General features: G+C 44.2%; 1 long non-coding RNA gene across 2 annotated transcripts; it reads left to right on the top strand.

Annotated features, from left to right (window-relative positions):
• Window positions 1-811: 811 nt before the first annotated feature.
• On the top strand, window positions 812-16,574 carry LOC123773461 (uncharacterized). 2 transcript variants are annotated; one of them, XR_011228030.1, is made up of 3 exons: window positions 812-887; window positions 4,790-4,832; window positions 16,486-16,574. It is a non-coding gene; the product is annotated as an uncharacterized lncRNA (long non-coding RNA). The 2 variants fall into 2 exon arrangements; XR_011228029.1 differs by lacking the exon at window positions 812-887 and adding an exon at window positions 1,891-1,999 and having other exon boundaries at window positions 16,486-16,558.
• The last annotated feature ends 4,614 nt before the right edge of the window (window positions 16,575-21,188 follow it).

Below are 21,188 nucleotides of genomic sequence, written 5' to 3'. Positions count from 1 at the left end.
ATTGGGATGTTTGGGATATTTTGAAATTTGCAGGGAGGTTTGGGACAAATGTGACGAAACACCGCTTTCAGTACTTGGCATATGTTGGGTATATAAATTCGTAATTTCAAACTGCGAATATGTGCAGAGAGCCAAAATTTGACTCCAAAATATGGCTCATGCCTCGAAATTGGGATGTTTGGGATATTTTGAAAACTGCAGGGGTGGTTTGGGACAAATGTGACCAATCTCCGCTTTCAGTACTTGGCATATATTGGGTATAAAAAAGTCGTAATATCAAACTGCGAATACGTGCATAGAGCTAGAATTTGGCTCCAAAATATAGCTCAGGCCTCGAAATTGGGATGTATGGGATATTTTGAAAACTGGGGGGAGGTTTGGGACAAATGTAACCAAACGCCGCTTTCAGTACTTGGCATATGTTGGGTATAAAAAGTCGTAATTTCAAACTGCGAATACGTACAGAGAGCCTGAATTTGGCTACAAAATATGGCTCAGGCCTCGAAATTGGGATGTTTGGGATATTTTGAAAACTGCAGGGGAGTTTGTGCAAAATGTGACTCACTGCCGCTTTCAGGACTTGACATATGTTAGGTATAAAAATTCGTAATTTCAAACTGCGAATACGTGCAGAGAGCCAGAATTTGGCTCCAAAATATGACTCAGGCCTCGAAATTGGGAAGTTTGGGATATTTTGAAAAATGTAGGAGAGTTTGGGACAAATATGACCAAACGCCGCTTTCAACTATTTGGTATTTTTGAACATCATTCTCAAAAATTTCTGCTCTGTTTAATTGAAGCCTTTTTATTTCAGCCATCCAACTATTATGAAGCCAAATGAGCTACGTAACAGCAATCCACGATTAGCAGAACTCACTGCCAAACAGGTAAGTGGGAGGGATGAGGTTTGATGCAAATGACAGATAAGGACAAACTTTAAAAGGATTCAGTATAAGTAGACAAATAAACACACAACTTAACAGGAGCATCTCTAAGCAGTAGCGTATATACTAAGCCTACAAACATCGGATTATGCCTAAACAGTAGGAGTGAGTGCTCCCAAAGACACAAAGCCAGTGTTCTAAACACTTATATTCGTCGAGCCCTTACCCACTGTTCAGAATGGAGCAACGTGAGTAGGAAGTTTGAAAGTTAACTGAAGTGTTGGTGAACAATGGATATAGCAACAAAGAAATAAACGCGACATAAGATGACACCTGGACCAGGTACAATCCTGAGCCTAGAACAGAAACCACAACACCTCCAATAATATTATATTACAAATCGGATTTGGAAGGAAGGATTGGGCTACAGCAAGGATTGGGCTACAGGAAGGATTGGTCTACAGGAAGGATTGGGCTACAAGAAGGATTGGGCTACAGGAAAGATTGGGCTACAGGAAGGATTGAGCTACATCTCCAAATGTATATTTGCCAGATAATTTGGCACTAAAAACAAAACGCATATATTATTGTTTAGACTAAATCCGCTACTCATTACTTTCCTGAAGTTGTCGTATATACACTACAAAATCTGCGTGTAAAACACGACAATTAACACGTGATGAAAATGTGACAGTGTCAGACCACGAAGGAAGAATTGAAACAGGAATTTCCTTAAGTATTTTCGTAATTAATATTACATCTTCAGAAGGGTGTTTCAAGTCTTCCTTCGAGGTCTGACACTGTCACTACAGAACATGAATGTATTTACACGTTGCATCAATGAATAATGAGAACAATCATTATATGGATGGCGTAATAATAGGGGAGCATTAGCGCCTCTGGTGGTCACATGCTTAACTGTATTAGAGGTTGACAGTTTAGATATTATGGTGAAGTAAGGGTGAGTGGCGTGTCTGGGAATCCCACTTCTTAATGTGTGGCTCATTTGTCGACCAGCCCCCGCCTGGCAAGGGTCACGTTGATTACCAGTGAGCAAAAAATAAATGTGTTACAGATATCATTATTCAATCATAATATAGAAAGGATTGTTCGGGGTGTGTACTTCATGTTGTTATTCGTTATTATTTCGTATATTATATGTATTTAGACAAAATATAGAGGTGACTGTCAGGTGGCAGCCATAGGTGTACCCGCTAGTTAAGTCATTAGTGCGCTTGTGGTGGCCTTAATAGCCATACCAGTAGTTAGCCAGCAATCTTAAGGTTATCTTGAGATGATTTCGGGGCTTAGCGTCCCCCGCGGCCCTGTCCTCGACCAGGCCTTCTTTTTCTTACACATCCCCAGGAAGCAGCCCATAGCAGCTGTCTAACTCCCAGGTACTTATTTACTGATAGGTAAACAGGGTCATCAGGGTGAAAGAAAGTGCCCATTTGTTTCAGCCTCCAACGGGGGATCGAACCCGGAACCTCAGGATTATGAATCCGAAAGGCTGTCCACTCGGCTGTCATGCCCCTTAAAACAACCCAAAGAGAAATCTTCGACATATTTTGATGAAAATCTGAATGAAACGAAAAATGTTGGCCACAGATTGTGTGAAGATGGTGGAGGGGGGGGGGATAGAGGGGGTGCAGGTTTATATGATGAGCATGATTCAGAATGATGGAAGAAGGGCTCCTATGATGAATTGACCTAAGGGCCACCACCTACAGTGGCCTCGACGGGGACAAGACGGCGGCGCCTTGTCAAAGTTTAGCCTTCCTACCCCCCCCCCCCTTATTTTATTGAGGATTTGTCTTGTGTATATTGGGAACAAGAGGAATGACTCGGCATTTCAGACTTGAGTGGTTAAGCGGGTTCATTGGTTAATAATCTTTTGAGGGAAACAACACCTCTATTGTCTGTGTTACATTGTGGCTTATTGAGCTTGAAGCTGTTGTCCAGCCTGTCTGTGTCAAATATGACATTTTAGAGAAGTGGTCTGTATTAATGACCTCCAACTTGGTCAGTATTACAAAGGCCTCGGCTGTTATTTATTTATTTATATAACTACAAGTTATATTGGGTTTCTGATCAACCCGTCCTCTTAAAACTAACGTCACTTTTGGCTGGTATGCGCGGCGCTATGGCCAAATTTGGACGTAATTTGAAATGAAATCGACTCTCAAAAGTGACGCACTGTTCCGTTTTCTGTTTGAGTTGTCCGGCTTACTCGGCAAACTTAGAAGAGGATTCTTTCCATTAACATTTTTCATAACGTTTTGAAACTTTATGAGAATTTCCTGCCCACCTAACCTATCAGAGGACCCTTAACTTATTGTTGTTGACAAAAAAAATCCCAAATTTATTTTCATTTTGTTTTCATTTTCAAATTATGTCCATATTCGGCCATACGGGTAAACGGCCAAAAGCGACGCTATTTTTAAGAGGACAGGTGACAAGGAGTACATAGCCCTATGTGTTTACATTCTTGTAAAGCAACTAGTACGCATAGGACTTCGGGCAGGTCCTTAATTTAACAGATAATAATAAGTAGGTAATTTCTAGGAAAATTTATAGGCTAATCTATCTAAATCTATAACAATTTAAACTTTTATAGTGTTAGTCCTTCAAAGATTCGAGGTAGTGACAGTTGAACAAGTTCTGGCATGATTGTTGTTGCTGTCTTGAACTTTATCCAGAGCGGAAAATCATTGATGTGTTTTTGAAGTGAGGTTTCCATATTAGGACACAGTAGGCCAGATGGGGCCACAAGAGACTCTTACAGTTCAATATTCAATGTTGTTCGTTTAAGTCAATAATTCGTTTAACTATTCTTAAGGATTGTTTTCATATTAACTGTGAGTCCCAGATGTTTAATGGCTGGTACATCATAATTCCTAGGTAATATTTAATTAAATTTACCAAAAGGCCACCATTTCTCCATGGTGCCATCTACGGCAACAGGAAGCCGGCGGTTTGTCAAAAGTTCCCCTACGGTTCCTGAGGAGTTTGTCAATCTGTATTTTGAGCGCGCAAACTGCTGCATTATGACATTAAAGGTAGTTTCATAATATGTACACGGTGTCTTGTAGCTAAGCTAAAGGTGGCATATAATGTTCAGCAACAAGTCGCCCTAGATTGTTTAGTGTTAACGACTAGGGCGATGGAGTGGTCATAGCAGGATAGCAATTGTGCAGATAAATGGGGAAGATAATTGCAGATGAGGAGTCACAATAACTTGGGCTGAAATATGTTGACCAAACCACACACTAGAAAGTGAAGGGACGACTAGATAATTGTTTATCAAATAGATGGAAGATGTTAATTGTTTGCATCTTGTTTACTCTGCGATGTAAAATGAATTCACCTGTAAATGGTCATTTTTGACAATGTAATCACTAGGCTTCTAACGTTAGTTTAGTGCTCAGAGACCATATACTGTACTTAAGAGGTTTTAAACATGTTATTTATATAATTTAGGCCAATAGACAGCTATATAAATTAATAATACACAGTACTTTTATCTAAGGTTAGCTAAAGGTTTGTTTTAGTTGAAGACCCTGATAAGGTAATGTGTTTCTATGTAACTTTAAAAGAACATTGATGCTTAACCATAGCCTCATGAGTCGGAGACAAAAATGTATTCCGTTAGGCTATTGCAGTCTTATCAGTTTTGCCTACTCGCTATTGTTGATACAATCTGTAATTAATCTCCATTGCAATTTCACCTTTTCCAGTGATTGGTTCCAGTGTTCTTGAAATTCATAATTGTATTTTCTTACTCGATTGTATTTGAAAAAAACTGTTTATACTTACCCTGGTGCTACATAGTCTAACTGGTTTGGTGCATTCTTTTGATAATTACTTATACTTGCCCTTAATATATGTAAAAAATATTTTTTCAGGAGTGTGGCACGTGTGGACAAGTATTGGATCAGAGGAGTCAAGGTAAAGTTAACAACTAGTTCTGGGGAGGAGCGGGTGGAACTAGATGGACGTAGAAAACTTCACATTCTTGTTACACTAACACTGGTTTGTGCCTCGGAGAGGCTGCAGGATCCAGTAAGTTCAGTAGAACTTCGGGTTCAACTCCTTTTGACCATGTCGTAGCTCAGGCGATTACGGCAGCGTCTGGGATGCTCTCGGATGCAGGTTTGAATCCTCGTCCCGGCCCTTGTGGATTTGTACACTCTTGTTAGCAGGCTGAGAGCTTTTCTTTCCCATAGATTTATTTATAGAAGAGTTAGCAATAAGTCGGCTGGGTTTATTAACTTATTGTTTTTAGGTCCCATTTAGATTATGCTGTTCAGTTTTGGTCGCTATGTTAAAGAAAGGACATAATTCACTAGAACACGTCAGTTAGGATGACAAAGTAAATCCCGCAAATTAGAAAGCTTCCGTATGAAGAGATGTTGGAAAAACCTTAACGTGACATGATTGAAGTGTACAAGTAGATGAATGGGCATAACAAGGAAGCTATTGATAAGGCTTTAAATGAAGATAAGTTCAGATTTAGGAAATACATGGGTAAATACTGGTTTGGTAACTGGGTTGTGGATTTGTGGAACAAATTACTGGATCATGTGCAGACGAAGAGTCACAATAACGTGGCTGAAGTATGTTGACCAGACCACACACTAGAAGATGAAGGGACAACGACGTTTCGGTCCGTCCTGGACCATTCTCAAATCGATTGTGGATCATACTACTGGATCACTGGATCCATATTACTGGATCATAATAGGCATTGGAATCTTTGATTGGTTGAAGCTTAGGTTAGACGAATATGAATGAGTGTAGGTGGATATAAATAGGAAGTGCCACGTGCAGGACAATAGGCCATCTGCAGTTTCTTGACTTACGTTCTACTAGTTTACACTCAGAACGCGACTCTCCAATCAGCTTACATCTGTATCCTCAATTACTGCTGGTGATCAAGGGCAAACATTTAACCTTGAATGTTTAACCTTGAATTGAGAGATAGGAGAATAATCTTAAGATTAGACTTGGACTGGCTGGCATATGCATTATATATCATTAATGCATATGCCAGGGGGGGGGGGGGAGATCTCCCCAAAGGCATAAACTGCTAGGTCAGGTCATCCACAAACCCATATCCAATGACTCCAAGGTCATGGGAAGCTTGACCTTCCCATGAAGTTGGAGGATTGTTGGTGGGTTTGTGGATTTGGAATGAGGGAAGAGGCGGGCTGGATGAGGCAGTTTATGTCTTGGGAAGTATTTGTAATCATTTTATTTAGAGATGAGTGTGAGCAGAAATGACACGCTATAGTAGTCATTTATAGTGAAGATGATAATGTATTTTCCAAATGAGAAAAAATTATGCGTGGCGAAAACTTAAGTTGAGATATAAGTATGTTGTCAACAGCTCTACAATAAAAGATTTCGTTGATTAAGAGATTCCCGCCCGAAAAGTCAGCCATCTTGGCGCGCAGTTTGAACGCTCCAGGCTGGACTTTCTTTCCACACCTCGCCTGGAGCTCATCTTTGAATTCAGCTGGCTTTTTTGGGCCAGTGTGTGCTCACTGCAGCTACTCAGGGGCTCACAGCATCGGGGGAGGCCGGAGCCTCCCTAATGGACGCCATATTTTGGAGCCAAATTCTGGCTCTATGCACGTATTCGCAGTTTGATATTACGACTTTTTATACCCAAAATATGCCAAGTGCTGAAAGCGGCGTTTGGTCACATTTGTCCCAATCCCCCCTGCAGTTTTAAAAATATCACAAACATCCCAATATCGAGGCCTGAGCCATATTTTGGAGCCAAATTCTGGCTTTCTGCACGTATTCGCAGTTTGATATTAAGGTTTTTTATACCCAACATATGCCAAGTACTGAAAGCGGCAATGAGTCACATTTTGCACAAACTCCCCTGCAGTTTTCAAAATATCCCAAACACCCCAATTTCGAGGCCGGAGCCATATTTTGAAGCCAAATTCATGCTCTCTGAACGTATTCGCAGTTTGATATTAATGTTTTTTATACCCAACATATGCCAAGTACTGAAAGCGGCGTTTTGCCACATTTGTCCCAAACCTTCCTGCAGTTTTCAAAATATCTCAAACATCCCAATATCGAAGCCTGAGCCATATTTTGGAGCCAAATTCTGGCTCTATGCACGTATCCGCAGTTTGATATTACGACTTTTTATACCCAACATATGCCAAGTCCTGAAAGCGGCAGTGAGTCACATTTTGAACAAACTCCCCTGCAGTTTTTTTAAATATCCCAAATATCCCAATTGCGAGGCCTGAGCCATATTTTGGAGCCAAATTCTGGCTCTCTGCACGTATTCGCAGTTCGAAATTACATCTTTTTGTACCCAACATATGCCAAGTACTGAAAGAGGCATTTGGTCACATTTGTCCCAAACCTCCCTGCAGTTTTCAAAATATCCCAAATATCCCAATTTCGAGGCCTGAGCCATATTTTGGAGCCAAATTCTCTCTATCTGCATGTATTCGCAGTTCGATATTCCGACTTTTTATACCCAACATATGCCAAGTCCTGAACCCAGCAGTGAGTCATATTTTGCACAAACTCCCCTGCAGTTTTCAAAATATCCCAAATAACCCAATTTCGAGGCCTGAGCCATATTTTGGAGCCAAATTCTGGCTCTCTGCACGTATTCGTAGTTTGAAATTGCGACTTTTTTATACCCAACATATGGCAAGTACTGAAAGCGGGGTTTGGTCATATTTGTCCCAATCCCCCCTGCAGTTTTCAAATTATATCAAACATCCAAACTTCGAGGCCTGAGCCATATTTTGGAGCAAAATTCAGGCTCTCTACACGTATTCGCAGTTTGAAATTACGACTTTTTATACCCAACATATGCCAATTACTGAAAGCGGCAGTGAGTCACAATTTGCACAAACTCCCCTGCAGTTTTCAAAATATCCCAAATATCCCTATTTCGAGGCCTGAGCTATATTTTGGATCCAAATTCTGGCTCTCTGCACGTATTTGCAGTTTGAAATTACGAATTTTTATACCCAACATATGCCATGTACTGAAAGCGGCATTTGGTCAAATTTGTCCCAAACCTCCCTGCAGTTTTCAAAATATCCCTTATATCCCAATTTCGAGGCCTGAGCCATATTTTGTAGCCAAATTCTGGCTCTCTGCACGTATTTGCTGTTTGATATTACGACCTTTTATACCCAACATATGCCAAGTACTGAAAGCGGCAGTAATTAAGTCACATTTTGCACAAACTCCCCTGCAGTTTTCAAAATATCTCAAACATCCCAATTTCGAGGCCTGAGCCATATTTTGGAGCCAAATTCTGCCTCTCTGCACGTATTCGCAGTTTGAAATTACAAATTTTTTATACCCAACGTATGCGAAGTACTGAAAGCGGCGTTTGGTCACATTTGTCCCAAACCTCCCTGCAGTTTTCAAAATATCCCAAACATCCCATTATCGAGGCCTGAGCCATATTTTGGAGCCAAATTCTGGCTTTCTGCACGTATTGGCAGTTTGAAATTTCGACTTTTTATACAGAACGTATGCCAAGTACTAAAAGCGGCATTTGGTCATACTTCTCCCAAACCTCCCTGCAGTTTTCAAAATATCCCAAACATCCCAATTTCAAGGCCTGAGTCATATTTTAGAGCCAAATTCTGGCTCTCTGCACGTATTTGCTGTTTGAAAATGCGACTTTTTAATACCTAACATATGCCAAGGTCTGAAAGCAGCGTTTGGTCACATTTGTCCCAACCTCCCTGCAGTTTTCAAAATATCCCAAATATCCCAATTTCGAGGCTTGAGCCATATTTTGGAGCCAAATTCTGGCTCTCTGCACGTATTCGCAGTTTGATATTACTACTTTTTATACCCAACATATGCCAAGTACTGAAAGCGGCGTTTGGTCACATTTGTCCCAATCCCCCCTGCAGTTTTCAAAATATCCCAAATTTCCCAATTTCGAGCCCTGAGCCTTATTTTGGAGCCAAATTCCGGCTCTCTGCACGTATTTGCAGTTTGAAATTACGACTTTTTATACCCAACATATGCCAAGTCCTGTAAGCGGCAGTGAGTGACATTTTGCACAAACTTCCCTGCAGTTTTCAAAATATCCCAAATATCCCAATTTCGAGGCCTGAGCCATATTTTGGAGCCAAATTCAGGCGCTCTGCTCGTATTCGCTATTTGATATTACGACTTTTTATACCCAACATATAAGTAGTACTGAAAGCGGCGTTTGGTCACATTTGTCCCAAACCCCCCTGCAGTTTTCAAATTATATCAAACATCCAAACTTCGAGGCCTGAGCCATATTTTGGAGCAAAATTCAGGCTCTCTACACGTATTCGCAGTTTGAAATTACGACTTTTTATACCCAACATATGCCAATTACTGAAAGCGGCAGTGAGTCACAATTTGCACAAACTCCCCTGCAGTTTTCAAAATATCCCAAATATCCCTATTTCGAGGCCTGAGCTATATTTTGGATCCAAATTCTGGCTCTCTGCACGTATTTGCAGTTTGAAATTACGAATTTTTATACCCAACATATGCCATGTACTGAAAGCGGCATTTGGTCAAATTTGTCCCAAACCTCCCTGCAGTTTTCAAAATATCCCTTATATCCCAATTTCGAGGCCTGAGCCATATTTTGTAGCCAAATTCTGGCTCTCTGCACGTATTTGCTGTTTGATATTACGACCTTTTATACCCAACATATGCCAAGTACTGAAAGCGGCAGTAATTAAGTCACATTTTGCACAAACTCCCCTGCAGTTTTCAAAATATCTCAAACATCCCAATTTCGAGGCCTGAGCCATATTTTGGAGCCAAATTCTGCCTCTCTGCACGTATTCGCAGTATGAAATTACAAATTTTTTATACCCAACGTATGCGAAGTACTGAAAGCGGCGTTTGGTCACATTTGTCCCAAACCTCCCTGCAGTTTTCAAAATATCCCAAACATCCCATTATCGAGGCCTGAGCCAAATTCTGGCTATCTGCACGTATTGGCAGTTTGAAATTTCGACTTTTTATACGGAACGTATGCCAAGTACTAAAAGCGGCATTTGGTCATACTTCTCCCAAACCTCCCTGCAGTTTTCAAAATATCCCAAACATCCCAATTTCAAGGCCTGAGTCATATTTTAGAGCCAAATTCTGGCTCTCTGCACGTATTTGCTGTTTGAAAATGCGACTTTTTAATACCTAACATATGCCAAGGTCTGAAAGCAGCGTTTGGTCACATTTGTCCCAACCTCCCTGCAGTTTTCAAAATATCCCAAATATCCCAATTTCGAGGCTTGAGCCATATTTTGGAGCCAAATTCTGGCTCTCTGCACGTATTCGCAGTTTGATATTACTACTTTTTATACCCAACATATGCCAAGTACTGAAAGCGGCAGTGAGTCACATTTTGCACAAACTCCCCTGCAGTTTTCAAAATATCCTAAACATCCCAATTTTGAGGCCTGAGCCATATTTTGGAGCCAAATTCTGGGTCTCTGCACGTATTCGCAGTTTGAAATTACGACTTTTTTATACCCAACATATGCGAAGTTCTGAAAGCGGCGTTTGGTCACATTTGTCCCAAACCTCCCTGCAGTTTTCAAAATTTCCCAAACATCCCAATATCGAGGCCTGAGCCATATTTTTGAGCCAAATTCTGGCTCTCTGCACGTATTCGCAGTTTTGAAATTACGAATTTTTACACGGAACGTATGCCAAGTACTGAAAGCATCGTTTGGTCATATTTGTCCCAAACCCCCCTGCAGTTTTCAAAATATCCCAAACATCCCAATTTCGAGGCCTGAACCATATTTTGGAGCCAAATTCTGGCTCTCTGCACATATTCGAAGTTTGAAATTGTGACTTTTTTTATACCCAACATATACCAAATACTGAAAGTGGCGTTTGGTCATATTTGTCTCAAACCCCCCCTGCAGTTTTCAAAATATCCCAGACTTCCCTATTTCGAGGCCTGAGCCATATTTTGGAGCCAAATTCTGGCTCTCTGCACGTATTCGCAGTTTGAAATTGAGAATTTTTTATACCCAACATATAACAAGTTCTGAAAGCGGCGTTTGGACACATTTGTCCCAATCCCCCCTGCAGTTTTCAAAATATATCAAATATCCCAAGTTCGAGGCCTGAGTCATATTTTGGAGCCAAATTCTGGCTCTCTGCACGTATTCGCAGTTTGAAAATACGAATTTTATACCCATCATATGCCAAGTACTGAGAGCGGCATTGAGTCACATTTTGCACAAACTCCCGTGCAGTTTTCAAAATATCCCAAATATCCAAATTTCGAGGCCTGAGCCATATTTTGGAGCCAAATTCTGGCTCTCTACACGTATTTGCAGTTTGAAATTACGACTTTTTTATACCCAACATATGCCAAGTACTGAAAGCGGCGTTTGGTCACATTTGTCCCAAACCTCCCTGCAGTTTTCAAAATATCCCAAACATCCCAATTTCGAGGCCTGAGCCATATTTTGAAGCCAAATTCTGGCTCAATGCACGTATTCGCAGTTTGAAATTACGACTTTTTATTCCCAACATATGCGAAGTCCTGAAAACGGCAGTGAGTCACATTTTGCACAAACTCCCCTGCAGCTTTCAAAATATCAAAAATATCCCAAATTCGAGGCCTGAGCCATATTTTGCAGCCAAATTCTGGGCCTGTACCCGGGCCATTTCTGGGCCTGTACCCGGGCCATTTCTGGGCCTGTACCCGGGCCATTTCTGGGCCTGTACCCGGGCCATTTCTGGGCCTGGACCCGGGTCATTTCTGGGTCTGTACCTGGGCCATTTCAGGGCCTGTACCCGGGACATTTCTGGGCCTGTACCCGGGCCATTTCTGGGCCTGTGCCCGGCCCATTTCTGGGCCTGTACCCGGGCCATTTCTGGGCCTGTACCCGGGCCATTTCTGGGCCTGTACCCGGGCTATTTCTGAGCCTGTACCCGGGCCATTTCTGGGCCTGTACCCGGGCATTTTCTGGGCCTGTACCCGGGCCATTTCTGGGCCTGTACCCGGGCCATTTCTGGGCCTGTACCCGGGCCATTTCTGGGCCTGTACCCGGGCCATTTCTGGGCCTGTACCCGGGCCATTTCTGGGCCTGTACCCGGGCCATTTCTGGGCCTGTACCCGGGCCATTTCTGGGCCTGTACCCGGGTCATTTCTGGGCCTGTACCCGGGCCATTTCTGGGCCTGTACCCGGGCCATTTCTGGGCCTGTACCCGGGCCATTTCTGGGCCTGTACCCGGGCCATTTCTGGGCCTGTACCCGGGCCATTTCTGGGCCTGTACCCGGGCCATTTCTGGGCCTGTACTCGGGCCATTTCTGGGCCTGTACCCGGGCCATTTCTGGGCCTGTACCCGGGCCATTTCTGGGCCTGTACCCAGCCCATTTCTGGGCCTGTACCCGGGCAATTTCTGGGCCTGTACCTGTGCCATTTCTGGGCCTGTACCCGGGCCATTTCTGGGCCTGTACCCGGGCCATTTCTGGGCCTGTACCCGGGCCATTTCTGGGCCTGTACCCGGGCCATTTCTGGGCCTGTACCCGGGCCATTTCTGGGCCTTTACCGGGGCCATTTCTGGGTCTGTACCCGGGCCATTTCTGGGTCTGTACCCGGGCCATTTCTGGGCCTGTACCCGGGCTATTTCTTTGCCTGTACCCGGGCCATTTCTGGGCCTGTACCCGGGCCATTTCTGGGCCTGTCCCCAAGCCATTTCTGGGCCTGTACCCGGGCCATTTATGGGCCTGTACCCGGGCCATTTATGGGCCTGTACCCGGGCCATTTCTGGGCCTGTACCCGGGCCATTTCTGGGCCTGTACCCGGGCCATTTCTAGGCCTGTACCCGGGCCATTTCTGGGCCTGTACCCGGGCCATTTCTGGGTCTGTACCCGGGCCATTTCTGGGCCTGTACCCGGGCCATTTCTTTGCCTATACCCGGGACATTTCTGGGCCTGTACCCGGGCCATTTCTGGGCCTGTACCCGGGCCATTTCTGGGCCTGTACCCGGGCCATTTCTGGGCCTGTACCCGGGCCATTTCTGGGCCTGTACCCGGGCCATTTCTGGGCCTGTACCCGGGCCATTTCTGGGCCTGTACCCGGGCAATTTCTGGGCCTGTACCCGGGCCATTTCTGGGCCTGTACCCGGGCCATTTCTGGGCCTGTACCCGGGCCATTTCTGGGCCTGTACCCGGGCCATTTCTGGGCCTGTACCCGGGCCATTTCTGGGGCTGTACCCGGGCCATTTCTGGGCCTGTACCCGGGCCATTTCTGGGGCTGTACCCGGGCCATTTCTGGGCCTGTACCCGGGCTATTTCTTTGCCTGTACCCGGGCCATTTCTGGGGCTGTACCCGGGCCATTTCTGGGCCTGTATCCGGGCCATTTCTTTGCCTGTACCAGGGCCATTTCTGGGCCTGTACCCGGGCCCTTTCTGGGCCTGTACCCGGGCCATTTCTGGGCCTGTACCCGGGCCATTTCTGGGCCTGTACCCGGGCCATTTCTGGGCCTGTACCCGGGCCATTTCTGGGCCTGTACCCGGGCCATTTCTGGGCCTGTACCCGGGCCATTTCTGGGCCTGTACCCGGGCCATTTCTGGGCCTGTACCCGGGCCATTTCTGGGCCTGTACCCGGGTCATTTCTGGGCCTGTACCCGGGCCATTTCTGGGCCTGTACCCGGGCCATTTCTGGGCCTGTACCTGGGTCATTTCTGGGCCTGTACCCGGGCCATTTCTGGGCCTGTACCCGGGCTATTTCTGGGCCTGTACCCAGGCCATTTCTGGGGCTGTACCCGGGCCATTTCTGGGCCTGTACCCGGGCCATTTCTGGGCCTGTACCCGGGCCATTTCTGGGCCTGTCCCCGGGCCATTTCTGGGCCTGTACCCGGGCCATTTCTGGGCCTGTACCCGGTCCATTTCTGGGCCTGTCCCCGGGCCATTTCTGGGCCTGTACCCGGGTCATTTCTGGGCCTGTACCCGGGCCATTTCTGGGCCTGTACCCGGGCCATTTCTGGGCCTGTACCCGGGCCATTTCTTGGCCTGTACCCGGGCCATTTCTTGGCCTGTACCAGGGCCATTTCTGGGCCTGTACCCGGGCCATTTCTGGGACTGTACCCGGGCCATTTCTGGGCCTGTACCCGGGCCATTTCTGGGCCTTTACCCGGGCCATTTCTGGGCCTGTACCCGGGTCATTTCTGAGTCTGTACCCGGGCCATTTCTGGGCCTGTACCCGGGCCATTTCTGGGCCTGTACCCGGGCCATTTCTGGGTCAGTACCCGGGCCATTTCTGGGCCTGTACCAGGGCCATTTCTGGGCCTGTACCCGGGCCATTTCTGGGCCTGTACCCGGGCCATTTCTGGGCCTGTACCCGGGCCGTTTCTGGGCCTGTACCCGGGCTGTTTCTGGGCCAGTACCCGGGCCGTTTCTGGGCCTGTACCAGGGCCATTTCTGGGCCTGTACCCTGGCCGTTTCTGGTCCTGTACCCGGGCCGTTTCTGGGCCTGTACCCGGGCCGTTTCTGGGCCTGTACCCGGGCCGTTTCTGGGCCTGTACCCGGGCCATTTCTGGGCCTGTACCCGGGCCATTTCTGGGCCTGTACCCGGGCCATTTCTGGGCCTGTACCCGGGCCATTTCTGGGCCTGTACCCGGGCCATTTCTGGGCCTGTACCCGGGCCATTTCTGGGCCATTTCTGGGCCTGTACCCGGGCCATTTCTGGGCCTGTACCCGGGCCATTTCTGGGCCTGTACCCGGGCCATTTCTGGGCCTGTACCCGGGCCATTTCTGGGCCTGTACCCGGGCCATTTCTGGGCCTGTACCCGGGCCATTTCTGGGCCTGTACCCGGGCCATTTCTGGGCCTGTACCCGGGCCATTTCTGGGCCTGTACCCGGGCCATTTCTGGGCCTGTACCCGGGCCATTTCTGGGCCTGTACCCGGGCCATTTCTGGGCCTGTACCCGGGCCATTTCTGGGCCTGTACCCGGGCCATTTCTGGGCCTGTACCCGGGCCATTTCTGGGCCTGTACCCGGGCCATTTCTGGGCCTAAACCCGCGCCATTTCCCGGGTCAAGTTGGGTATAAAAAGTAGTAATTTCAAACTGCGAATACGTGCAGAGAGCCAGAATTTGGCTCCAAAATATGGCTCAGGACACAAAATCGGGATATTTGGGATATTTTGAAAACTGCAGGGGAGTTTGTGCAAAATGTGACTCACTGCCGCTTTCAGTACTTGGCATATGTTGGGTATAAAAAGTCGAATTTCAAACTGCGAATACGTGCAGAGAGCCAGAATTTGGCTCCAAAATATGGCTCAGGCCTCGAAATTGGGATGTTTGGGATATTTTGAAAACTGCAGGGAGGTTTGGGTCAAATTTGACCAAACGCCACTTTCAGTACCTGGCATATGTTGGGTATAAAAAGTCGTAATTTCAAACTGCGAATACGTGCAGAGAGCCAGAATTTGGCTCCAAAATATGTCTCAGGCGTCGAAATTGGGATATTTGGGATATTTTGAAAACTGCAGGGGAGTTTGTGCTAAATGTGACTCACTGCTGCTATCAGTACCTGGCATATTTTGGGTATAAAAAGTCGTAATTTCAAACTGCGAATACGTGCAGAGAGCCAGAATTTGACTCCAAAATATGGCTCAGGCGTCGAAATTGGGATATTTGGGATATTTTGAAAACTGCAGGGGAGTTTGTGCTAAATGTGTCTCACTGCTGCTATCAGTACTTGGCATATGTTGGGTATAAAAAGTCGTAATTTCAAACTGCGAATACGTTCAGAGAGCCAGAATTTGGCTCCAAAATATGGCTCAGGCTTCGAAATTGGGATATTTGGGATATTTTGAAAACTGCAGGGGAGTTTGTGCTAAATGTGTCTCACTGCTGCTATCAGTACTTGGCATATGTTGGGTATAAAAAGTCGTAATTTCAAACTGCGAATACGTTCAGAGAGCCAGAATTTGGCTCCAAAATATGGCTCAGGCCACGAAATTAGGATGTTTGGGATATTTTGAAAACTGCAGGGAGGTTTGGGACAAATATGACCAAACGCCGCTTTCAGTACTTGGCATATGTTGGGTATAATAAAGTGATGTGGAAAGCATGGGGGATTTTTTTTATATTGCAGAATGTTGACTGGGGCTTGTGCGTGATGCTTTCCTACTAATCCAAACCCACGCAGATGCACCTACTATATTTAGATCAACAACACTGCTGATCTATGATTCATCCAGTGTCTAATGTCACTTAGTGGAGAGATTTAGCAAGAGGTCAGCAGCAGATCAACTTTTTCTAAATACCATGTTGGCGATCACGGCAAACAATGAGGGTGAAAAAAAATTAATTTGCTGAGAGATTGCAATTCAGTAGAACTCCATTCACACTGACTGATGCCAAAATCTAGTACATCCATATCAGCCTGGATAGCTCCAGGGAGCCTCTGGCTCTCGCCAAGTAAATGATGTTTCATTACATTCATTTTTTTTTACCCTGTCTGTAAGACATTGTTTTCTACAGAAAAAATAATAACTATTTGGTATTTTTGAATATCATTCTCATAAATTTCTGCTCTGTTTAATTGAAGTTTTTTTATTTCAGCCATCCAACTATTATGAAGCCAAATGATCTACGTAACAGCAATCCACGATTAGCAGAACTCACTGCCAAACAGGTAAGTGGGAGGGATGAGGTTTGATGCAAATGACAGATAAGGACAAACTTTAAAAGGATTCAGTATAAGTAGATAAATAAACACACAATTTAACAGGAGCATATCTAAGCAGTAGCGTATATACTAAGCCTACAAACATCGGATTATGCCTAAACAGTAGGAGTGAGTGCTCCCAAAGACACAAAGCCAGTGTTCTAAACACTAATATTCGTCGAGTCCTTACCCACTGTTCAGAATGGAGCAACGTGAGTAGGGAGTTTGAAAGTTAACTGAAGTGTTGGTGAACAATGGATATAACAACAAAGAAATAAACGCGACATAAGATGACACCTGGACCAGGTACAATCCTGAGCCTAGAACAGAAACCACAACACCTCCAATAATATTATATTACAAATCAGATTTGGAAGGAAGGATTGGGCTACAGGAAGGATTGGGCTACAGGAAAGATTGGTCTACAGGAAGGATTGGGATACAAGAAGGATTGGGCTACAGGAAAGATTGGGCTACAGGAAGGATTGAGCTACATCTCCAAATGTATTTTTGCCAGATAATTTGGCACTAAAAACAAAACGCATATATTATTGTTTAGACTAAATCCGCTACTCATTACTTTCCTGAAGTTGTCGTATATACACTACAAAATCTACGTGTAAATCACGACAATTAATACGTGATGAAAATGTGACAGTGTCAGACCACGAAGGAAGAATTGAAACAGGAATTTCCTTAAGTATTTTCGTAATTAATAATACATCTTCAGAAGGGTGTTTCAAGTCTTCCTTCGAGGTCTGACACTGTCACTACAGAACATGAATGTATTTACACGTTGCAACAATGAATAATGAGAACAATCATTATATGGATGGGGTAATAATAGGGGAGCATTAGCGCCTCTGGTGGTCACATGCTTAACTGTATTAGAGGTTGACAGTTTAGATATTATGGTGAAGTAAGGGTGAGTGGCGCGTCTGGGAATCCCAATTCTTAATGTGTGGCTCATTTGTCGACCAGCCCCCGCCTGGCAAGGGTCACGTTGATTACCAGTGAGCAAAAAATAAATGTGTTACAGATATCATTATTCAATCATAATATGGAAAGGATTGTTCGGGGTGTGTACTTCATGTTGTTATTCGTTATTATTTCGTATATTATATGTATTTAGACAAAATATAGAGGTGACTGTCAGGTGGCAGCCATAGGTGTACCCGCTAGTTAAGTCATTAGTGCGCTTGTGGTGGCCTTAATAGCCATGCCAGTAGTTAGCCAGCAATCTTAAGGTTATCTTGAGATGATTTCGGGGCTTAGCGTCCCCCACGGCCCTGTCCTCGACCAGGCCTTCTTTTTCTTACACATCCCCCAGGAAGCAGCCCATAGCAGCTGTCTAACTCCCAGATACTTATTTACTGATAGGTAAACAGGGTCATCAGGGTGAAAGAAAGTGCCCATTTGTTTCAGCCGCCAACGGGGGATCGAACCCGGAACCTCAGGATTATGAATCCGAAGCGCTGTCCACTCGGCTGTCATGCCCCTTAAAACAACCCAAAGAGAAATCTTCGACATATTTTGATAAAAATCTGAATGAAACGAAAAATGTTGGCCACAGATTGTGTGAAGATGGTGGAGGGGGGGGGGGGGGAGGGATTGAGGGGGTGCAGGTTAATATGATGAGCATGATTCAGAATGATGGAAGGAGAAGGGCTCCTATGATGAATTGACCTACATTGTAGGCCACCACCTACATTGGCCTCGACGGGGACAAGACGGCGGCGCCTTGTCAAAGTTCAGCCTTCCTACCCCCCCCCCCTTATTTTATTGAGGATTTGTCTTGTGTATATTGGGAACAAGAGGAATGACTCGGCATTTCAGACTTGAGTGGTTAAGCGGGTTCATTGGTTAATAATCCTTTGAGGGAAACAACACCCCTATTGTCTGTGTTACATTGTGGCTTATTGAGCTTGAAGCTGTTGTCCAGCCTGTCTGTGTCAAATATGACATTTTTGAGAAGTGGTCTGTATTAATGACCTCCAACTTGGTCAGTATTACAAAGGCCTCGGCTGTTATTTATTTATTTATATAACTACAAGTTATATTGGGTTTCTGATCAACCCGTCCTCTTAAAACTAACGTCACTTTTGGCTGGTATGCGCGGCGCTATGGCCAAATTTGGACGTAATTTGAAATTAAATCTACTCACAAAAGTGACGCACTGTTCCGTTTTCTGTTTGAGTTGTCCGGCTTACTCGGCAAACTTAGAAGAGGATTCTTTCCATTAACATTTTTCATAACGTTTTGAAACTTTATGAGAATTTCCTGCCCACTTAACCTATCAGAGGACCCTTAACTTATTGTTGTTGACAAAAAAAATCCCAAATTTATTTTCATTTTGTTTTCATTTTCAAATTATGTCCATATTCGGCCATACGGGTAAACGACCAAAAGCGACGCTATTTTTAAGAGGACAGGTGACAAGGAGTACATAGCCCTATGTGTTTACATTCTTGTAAAGCAACTAGTACGCATAGGACTTCGGGCATGTCCTTAATTTAACAGATAATATTAAGTAGGTAATTTCTAGGAAAATTTATATTCTAATCTATCTAAATCTATAACAATTTAAACATTTATAGTGTTAGTCCTTCAAAGATTCGAGGTAGTGACAGTTGAACAAGTTCTGGCATGATTGTTGTTGCTGTCTTGAACTTTATCCAAAGCGGAAAATCATTGATGTGTTTTTGAAGTGAGGTTTCCATATTAGGACACAGTAGGCCAGATGGGGCCACAAGAGACTCTTACAGTTCAATATTCAATGTTGTTCGTTTAAGTCAATGATTCGTTTAACTATTCTTAAGGATTGTTTTCATATTAACTGTGAGTCCCAGATGTTTAATGGCTGGTACATCATAACTCCTAGGTCATATTTACTTAAATTTACCAGAGGGCCACCATTTCTCCATGGTGTCATCTACGGCAACAGGAAGCCGGCGGTTTGTCAAAAGTTCCCCTACGGTTCCTGAGGAGTTTGTCAATCTGTATTTTGAGCGCACAAACTGCTGCATTATGACATTAAAGGTAGTTTCATAATATGTACACGGTGTCTTGTAGCTAAGCTAAAGGTGGCATATAATGTTCAGCAACAAGTCGCCCTAGATTGTTTAGTGTTAACGACTAGGGCGATGGAGTGGTCATAGCAGGATAGCAATTGTGCAGATAAATGGGGAAGATAATTGCAGACGAGGAGTCACAATAACGGGGGCTGAAATATGTTGACCAAACCACACACTAGAAAGTGAAGGGACGACTAGATAATTGTTTATCTAATAGATGGAAGATGTTAATTGTTTGCATCTTGTTTACTCTGCGATGTAAAATGAATTCACCTGTAAATGGTCATTTTTGACAATGTAATCACTAGGCTTCTAGCGTTAGTTTAGTGCTCAGAGACCATATACTGTACTTAAGAGGTTTAAACATGTTATTTATATAATTTAGGCCAATAGACAGCTATATGAATTAATAATACACAGTACTTTTATCTAAGGTTAGCTAAAGGTTTGTTTTAGTGGAAGACCCTAATAAGGTAATGTGTTTCTATGTAACTTTAAAAGAACATTGATGCTTAACCATAGCCTCATGAGTCGGAGACAAAAATGTATTCCGTTAGGCTATTGCAGTCTTATCAGTCTTGCCTACTCGCTATTGTTGATACAATCTGTAATTAATCTGCATTGCAATTTCACATATTCCAGTGATTGGTTCCAGTGTTCTTGAAATTCATAATTGTATTTTCCTACTCGATTGTATTTGAAATAAACTGTTTATACTTACCCTGGTGCTACATAGTCTAACTGGTTTGGTGCATTCTTTTGATAATTACTTATACTTGCCCTTAATATATGTAAAAAATATTTTTTCAGGAGTGTGGCACGTGTGGACAAGTATTGGAGCAGAGGAGTCAAGGTAAAGTTAACAACTAGTTCTGGGGAGGAGCGGGTGGAACTAGATGGACGTAGAAAACTTCACATTCTTGTTACACTAACACTTGGTTTGTGCCACGGAGAGGCTGCAGGATCCAGTAATTTCAGTAGAATTTCGGTTTCAACTCCTTTTGACCATGTCGTAGCTCAGTCGATTACGGCAGCGTCTGGGATGCTCTCGGATGCAGGTTTGAATCCTCGTCCCGGCCCTTGTGGATTTGTACACTCTTGTTAACAGGCTGAGAGCTTTTCTTTCCCATAGATTTATTTATAGAAGAGTTAGCAATAAGTCGGCTGGGTTTATTAACGTATGGTTTTTAGGTCCCATTTAGATTATGCCGTTCAGTTTTGATCGCCATGCTAAAGAATGGACATAATTCACTAGAACACGTCAGTTAGGATGACTAAGTTAATCCCGCAAATTAGAAAGCTTCCGTATGAAGAGATGTTGGAAAAACCTTAACTGAATGAAAAAAAGTGGATGAATGGCATAACAATGAAGCTATTGATAAGGCTTTAAATGAAGATAAGTTCAGATTTAGGAAATACCTGGGTAAATACTGGTTTGGTAACTGGGTTGTGGATTTGTGGAACAAATTACTGGATCATGTGCAGACGACGAGTCACATTAACGTGGCTGAAGTATGTTGACC

This window comes from Procambarus clarkii, chromosome 10, assembly GCF_040958095.1.
Source record: "Procambarus clarkii isolate CNS0578487 chromosome 10, FALCON_Pclarkii_2.0, whole genome shotgun sequence".
Classification (NCBI taxonomy): domain Eukaryota; kingdom Metazoa; phylum Arthropoda; class Malacostraca; order Decapoda; family Cambaridae; genus Procambarus; species Procambarus clarkii.
The sequence above is the reverse complement of the archived record's forward strand: the minus strand, read 5'-3'. Positions and strand labels throughout refer to the sequence as shown.